The sequence below is a fragment of the Dipodomys merriami genome, unplaced genomic scaffold (assembly GCF_024711535.1).
Source record: "Dipodomys merriami isolate MVZ:Mamm:240054 unplaced genomic scaffold, mDipMer1.0.p SCAF_9, whole genome shotgun sequence".
Taxonomy (NCBI): domain Eukaryota; kingdom Metazoa; phylum Chordata; class Mammalia; order Rodentia; family Heteromyidae; genus Dipodomys; species Dipodomys merriami.
The window spans coordinates 22,886,257-22,893,854 of record NW_027206512.1 but is presented as its reverse complement, the minus strand read 5'-3'; positions in this window follow the sequence as shown (position 1 = coordinate 22,893,854).

The following is a 7,598-nucleotide window of genomic DNA, read 5'->3' as shown; positions in this document are numbered from 1 at the left end:
ACCATCTCAATTAATAAACCAGGAGTGATGGTTGACATCTGCAATCTCTGCTATGGAGAAGGAATAGATAAGAGGAATAGAGTCTGCTGGACCCAGCCTGGCCAAAAAAGTATGAGACTGTATAGGAAAAAGAACAAACAGGAAAAAAATTGTTTGGAGAATGGCTCAACTAGCAAAGCACTTGCCTAGCAAGCTCAAGGTTCTGAGTTCAAGTGCCAGCTTAGGGGGGGAAAAAAGTCTTCCAATCCTGCTTCTGTGGCGTCATGCTTAAATCCTAGAGACAAGGACTTCACAAGAGATAATTACCATGTACAAGTTCCTGCTAATAGATTACAAAACATTATCAAAACAAAACACAGACAAGAAAAACATACTCAAAACTCACTGAAGAAAAATATCAAACATAGCTAGATGCCAGTGGCTCATGCCTATAACATCAAGCTACTCAGAAGGCTGGGACTTTGATGAACAAAGTTCAAGACCAACCCAGGCAGAAAAGCCTGCTAGACTCCATCTCCAAAATAACCAGCAAAAAACGACTGGAGATGTGGCTCAAGTTGTAGGCCCTGAGTTCAACCCCAGGACCACCCAAAAAGAAAAGAAAGATATCAAACATGAACAGCAATCGTGAAAGAAATTGAAAGCTGTTATTCTGGGTTTGGAGCTAGACTGTCCCCCACAGACCCACGTGCTGCGAAGACAGGGTCCCCAGGAGGGGGCGCTATGGGGATGTGGTGGAAAGCTTAGGGATGGGGCCTAGTTGGGAGAAGTAAGTAAGCCACTGGAGGTCATGAAGAGCTTATGTTTATTTCCTCTCTGCATTACCTCTCCCCAGGAAGCAAGCAACTTTACTCCCTGGCCTCCTTTTGCATAAATTCCCCCTCTTTTGTTGTTGGCTCACCACTATGGAGTAAGCCGACCCCAGATGGAAACCTCTGAAACTATGAGCCCAAATAAATCTTTACTCCTCTAAGTTGCCTTTCCCAGACATTCTTGTCACAGTAACTGAAAGGCAATGGACTATCTCCAAGGATAGACCTTTTACTGGTGAGCAGTTCACTTAACTGCAAAAGCCAGTAGGATATGAGAAAGCCCATGATAAGGTGTCCAAGATGAGAATTTCTAAAAAAAGCCTGTGATGATGGAGTCCACAGGTAGAACTTGAGGGGAGGCAGTCCTCCAGGCCAGAGGTGAGAGTCAGAGGCAACCCCGGGGAACACAAGGAGAAGCCATTGGTGTTTGAAAGTAGGCCATCTTGAGGAGTGGAATTCCCCAATACTTGGAACAAAGTGGCCTAGGGAAAAGGCTGGATGGATGTCTGTCCCTCCTGTCAGGTTGATGATCCAGCTATTATTATGAGCAAGTTTAACTGGAAAAGAAGGTTGTGTTGTGTGGACAACAGCCGTCTCAAAATAAATCAAGGCTCTACCACTTGAGCCACCACTCCATGTCTGGCTTTTTGATTAGTTAATTAAAGAGTCTTATACACTTTTCTGCTCAGGCTGGTTTTGAATCAGGATCCTCAGATCTAAGTCTCCTAAGTAGCTAGATTGCAAGTGTGAGCCACCAGCACCCAGTCATAAACAATTTCTGACTAATAATTCAGACTATTTGGTTAAAAAACAAACAAGTTTTAAGTAGACACATAAACAAATGTCCACATAATATTTGCATCTCAGCAGGCATGAAGAAAAAATATTTCTGTACTTCATACATTTCGGGAAATTTATTCTTGAAATCAAAAATATTTGTAAAAATACCTGTCATAGAGGAATAATTGAAAATGTTCAGTATTATTAGGCAGTACAGGACTCAAGAGAGAGGCATAGGTTATGTGAGTTTAGAATCAAGACTTTGGAGAAGCCAGGAAGCAAAGAATGTTTTATTAAGGAAAACAGAACTTAAGTTTGGCTGTAAAAGTTGGTCTAGAACTGATTTAAAATGAGAGAAGTGGAGATAGGGGGTCAAGGACATTCTCACAGCTTGGTAACCCGTGTCTCCTGCATGAAAAGCTCTAAAAAGGTTGTTCCAAAAAGCAACAGTCAAGGTAACAAGCAAGTTTACTGTCACGTAATTTAGGTAGTCTAATCTTGTAAAAGAGCTATTTATTTTCCATAGAATCTTATTAAAGTGTTGGAAGTCAATGCATGTTAAGGAAGCAAGTATTTGCCTAGTGGACCCATTGTGCAGAAGAAAAAAAAAGTTAAACTGAGAGAAAAGATAGAATTACAGAATGCCAACTTAATGGAATTTTGCTAGAGGCTGAATGATCATCATCTGATAGTGTTGAGTGCCCTCTGGTGGTCATTTTAGTAAACACATGGATTTTCATTAGAAACACCAACACCTTTAGAGGATTCATTTGTCTATGGTGAAATGGATAGGTTAGAATTTTACATAAAATTAAGTTACTAAACCAGGCACATCTGTAATCCTAGTTATTCAGAAGGCTGAGATCTGAGGATTATAGTTTGAAGCCTGTCCAGGCAAGAAAGGCCTACCTCCAACAAACCATTCAGAAAATGCTGGAAGTGGCGCTGTGGCTCAAGTAGTAGAGTACTAGCCTTTGGCAAAAAAAAGCTCAAGGACAGCCCTCAGGCCCTGAGTTCAATCTCTGGGACTGGCGTGCGTTTGTACACACACACACACACACACACACGCACACGCACACGCACATGCACATGCACGCGCGTGCGTGCACACTCTATGAAAAGGCTGACGAATGAATGGCTCAAGTGGTGTCCCTGCCTAGCAAGTACAAGATCCTGAAAGCCTTGAGTTTAAACGTTAGTACTGAAACAGGACATGCCGAGGAGGGAAGGGAATGGAGGGAGAAGAAAGTGGAAGAGGAACAGCAGGAGGAAGGAGGAGGAACAGGAGTGGGAGTAGGGTTGAATATGATCACTTACATTATGTACATGTATATATTAAATGCCATAATGAAATCTATTAGACTTAACACTTTAGATAGACATGGTGATAAGGTCTTTAACCCAGCTACTTGGAAGTTAGGAATGAGAAGATCATAGTTTGAAGTCAGCCGGCACAAAAGTTATTAAAATTTCTCTCCTAACAAGCCAGGTGTAGTAGCCCTCACCTGAATCTCAGCTATATGAGAGGGGGTGAGGGGAAGAGGATTGTGGTCTAAGCTTGGCCTAGGAGAAAGTGTAAGAGTTGATCTGAACAACTAAATTTAAAAAGACTGAAGATGTCACTCAAGTGATAAAAAGTACTTGTCTAGCATCAGAAGAGCCTGGTTTCAATCCTCAGTACTGTTTTCTCCGAAAACAGTCAAAACAATAATTTAAAAGTTTCCCTGCCTTCTTGATGAAGATCTAGGCAAGCACATCAATTCCACTGGACTCGAACCTAAAACCACATATGGCCAAGTTGGGAAATACTTGTGCAGACAGGTTAATCCTGACAAAACAGTGCAGATTCTCTAACTAGAGCTAAAACATAAAGGTCAAGGAACAGATGGGTTGTGCACAGCATTCAGAGAACATCAGGATTTTAAGCACAAATCTTAATATTGTCATTTTCACATGCAACAGCCATGGTATCACTCCTGAAAACATGAACTGCTAGTGACGAGCATCTAAAAATGTTAAATGTCCCCATAAGATTTCACCCTCTTCTTAATGTCAAATTCATGAAACCTAGAGAGAAGAAAACAAACTAGAAGAAGAAAAAAAGGAAAAAGAAAGACCTACTGTTGGGTTTTTAACACTGCCTCCTCAACAGAGTTTGGAAAGCAGGAAACACACACACACACACACACACACACACACACACACACACACACACACACTACACTACAAAGCCACTGTTTCTCTTTTCTTAAGGGTTGTAAAGGAGATGTACAGAGCCAGTCTTTTACAGTGCCCTGCCTCTGCCTCTGCTTCCTCCTGGCAACGCTGCCCAGTTCGTTCACAGCCCTCGGGCGCCACCTAGAGGCAGCCAGCAGAACTCTGCATCTCGTTTCAGTCAGCTTAGGTAAGAGTTCAAATTCCAATGCTATCAGGATGACCAGTTAAGATGAGATCAGATGAAGACGTGCACTTGTGCATGGCGTGTCTCATTGTCAGGCTAGACCATCTCACTGTCCCATCAGTTAACATTTCTGGTCCACTTACATGGAAGGAAGTAAACAGAAAAGTCCAGGGAATCTATAATAGCTCCTGGTGAGCCTTCACTTGAAAATACCACAGTGGGGTTATTCAGAGCAAAATATAGCACATGTCCATAAGAAATGCTGAGGTGAAACCCCTTAGTACAATTAATACACTAAAAAAGAATGAATGAAAATAGGTCCTGTTGAAGGGACTGGTACTCCCTGGGGTGGGGAGGGCCAATGGACAGGATGAATGAGGATGAATATGGTCCAAGCACTTTACTTGCATGTGTAAAAACAGAACAATGAGCTAGGCACCTGTGGCTTACACCTGTAATCATAGCTACTGAGGAGGCTAAGATGTAAGGATCACAGTTCAAAGCCAGCCAAGGCAGAAATTGGTGAGACTTATCTCCAATTAACCACCAAAAAGCCAGAAGCACAGCTGTGGCTCAAGTTGGTAGAGTGCCAGTTTTGAGTGAAAGGGCTCAGGGAAAGGCCCTGAGTTCAAGCTGTAGGACCAGCAGCAAAGAAGTAAATAACTAAATAAAAAGAGAAAAGATGCCGGGCACCGGTGGCTCATGCCTGTAATCCTAGCTACTCAGGAGGCTGAGATCTGAGGATCATGGTTCAAAGCCAGCCCAGGCAGGAAAGTCTGTGAGATTCATATCTCCAATTAATCATCAGAAAACCGGAAGTGGCACTGTAGCTCAAGTGGTAGAGTGCTATCCTTGAGCTGAAGAGCTGAGGGATAGTGTTTAGGCCCAGAGTTCAAGCCCCATGACTGACAAAAATAGAATATTTTTAAAAGATCAATGTTTGCCTGCTAATGATCACAAAAAAGCACTAAGTTCGGGATTACAAATACATTAAGTGAGTAGATGGATTTGCAAATATAGACTGTATGGATGAAACACAGTGTATTTTAAGTAAAATAACACTATCTCACACACACACACATGTCACAGAGTTCTTCTAAAAGGTTTTGAAGAGAGAGGTGAGAAGATGGAGAAAATATTCCATTTTAAAGTCTGTGCTGAGTTATGATTGCAACTTTAATTGTTTTTTTTTTTGTTGTTGTTAATTTTTACTCCCAACTAGAATACTTGTATTATTAGCTTCAGTTCATTGGAAATGTCTCAAGGTTTGGAATGTTGAGTACGAATAAAGATGAATTCAACAAGGCAAAGTTTACTACTGTAGAATAACACGGTACTGCCAGGTCCTGGTAGCTCATGCCTGAAATCTTAGCTACTCAAGACTGAGATCTGAGGAATACAGTTCAATACCAGTCTGGACAAAATCCACAAGACTCTTACCTCTAACCACCAAAAGCCAGAAGTTGCATTATGGCTTAAGAGGTAGAGTACCAGTCTTCAGCAAAAGATGCTCAGTGATAGAGCCCAGACCCCGAGTCCAAGCCCCAGAACTGGCACACACCTTACCAAAAAGAAAAAAAAAAAGTGCTACTAACAAGAAAACAAGTATGCACATGCACCTGGTGGCAGTCAACAGGTTTTATCCCTCATTTGTTACTGCCCCTCCTTCCAAGAGTTCACAGTCTTGAACAATTGGCTAGTTTGAAAGGGGTTAAAAGTTGATCCAAGCTATCAACCCAAACCAGAAAACCTGGCCAAATTTTTTTAATTTAAATTTTATTGTAAAGGTGATGAACAGAGGGGTTACAGTTCCAGAAATAAGGTAATGAGTTCATTGCTTTTTTGTGGTGGGGGGGGTCCAGTCGTGGGGCCTGAACTCTGGGCCTGGGCGCTGTCCCTCAGCTCTTCAGCTCAAGGCTAGCCCTCTACCACTTGAGCCACAGTGCCACTTCCAGCTTTTTTCTTTTTGCTTATGTGGTGCTGAGGAATCGAACCCAGGGCCTCATGCATGCAAGGCAAGCGCTCTACCACTGAGCCACCTTCCCAGCCCCGAGTTCATTGCTTTATGAACAGTGTTATCCCTTCCCTCATTTTCTCCTATGTCCCCCCACACACACCACACCTTCCCCCACTCCCCAAGTTGTAAAGTTCATTTCTGATCTAGTGTCTAGTGAGTATCACTGTTGAATTGGTTCACCCTTTGTCCCAAACTGCTTTGACAGAAAAGATTCTAACTCTTACCAACTCAACCAAAGCTTCTATAATAAATTTTACAAGAATGTCTCACCTGTATAACCCATGAGACGAATTTAAGAGCATGGAATACGAAGTTATAAATTTTCTCCCACAGATTATAGATTTTATATTGTTAATTCTCCCACTCTCAAAAATATCCATCCTTCACAGGAAATCCAGGAAGCCTGAGGTTATAATTAGACTATTCCCCTAAGTTTTAATTATACAAAGTTGAGACATTCAGAAATATAGCTGCAATTGAATGATTTGGTAGATTCAATTTTTAGCTCTCCTACAGAACTACCCCAGACCACTAAAATTAAAACCAAGTTAAACAATACTGTTTTCTCAATTCCTTAGGCAAAACAAATATAATTGCCTCATTAGAGAAGAAAAGGAAAATGCATGCCTGTGAAATCTCATAATGCAAAAGCAGAGGTCTTCAACAGTATATACATTTCTTTAGTATTGCCTGAGCTACAGCAGCCCCTGTGGCTGCTTTCCTGGAACATTTATTTTTCCTTTGATTTCAGGTTTTCCCATCCTTGTTTTTGTTTCCAAACATCCAGAAATCCTCATTTTCTAAAACAAAATCAGCGGCACAGGACTAGACAATGAAGGCCATGCTGCTGTGGTAGAGCTTACCTGGATCTGGGCAGTGAAGGAGGCAGTCTGGGGCAGAACACGAGGAAACTTGGTTCTGTTTCTGACTCTTCGTAGGACCCCATTGTCAACCTCTTCTCGTGTTCCAGTTACACCAAAGTAAAAGAAAAGCGTTCTGAGAACTAGCAAGGCTTGTAGAGGAAGGTGGTATGTTTAGTTTCACCTACTTGATTGAAAACATTTGGGAATTTTCTTCACCTTTTTTAATCACCAGGTTTTTGGGATATAAACTAAGACCAAATCAAAATGAGTTCAGTTGTTTTTTTAATGTCAGTCTGGGGGCTTGAACTCACAGCCTAGACTCTGTCTCTGAACTATTTTTTCTTTTTATTCAAGGCTAGTGCTCTGCCATTTGAGTCACAGATCCATTTCCAGCTTTTTGGTAGGTAATTAAGGAATAGAGTCTCATGGACTTTTCTGCCCAGGCTAGCTTTGAACCATGATCCCAACATCTCAGCCTCCTGAGTAGCTAAGATTACAGGCTTGAGCCTCTGGTGCCTGGCTCAGAATGCTTTTTTTTTAGGTTTTGTATTTTGGGATTTCATTGTTGTTTTTCATTGTTATCTTGGCCTACAGTACTATAGATTGTCTTCCATAATTTTTTCTTGGTAGTGTAAGTAGCATAAAGGAATCTGTCATGCAGCATAAATTAAATACAAATAATGAACGTGGTTATTTACCTAAAATTGGAAATGTTCCAAAAAATA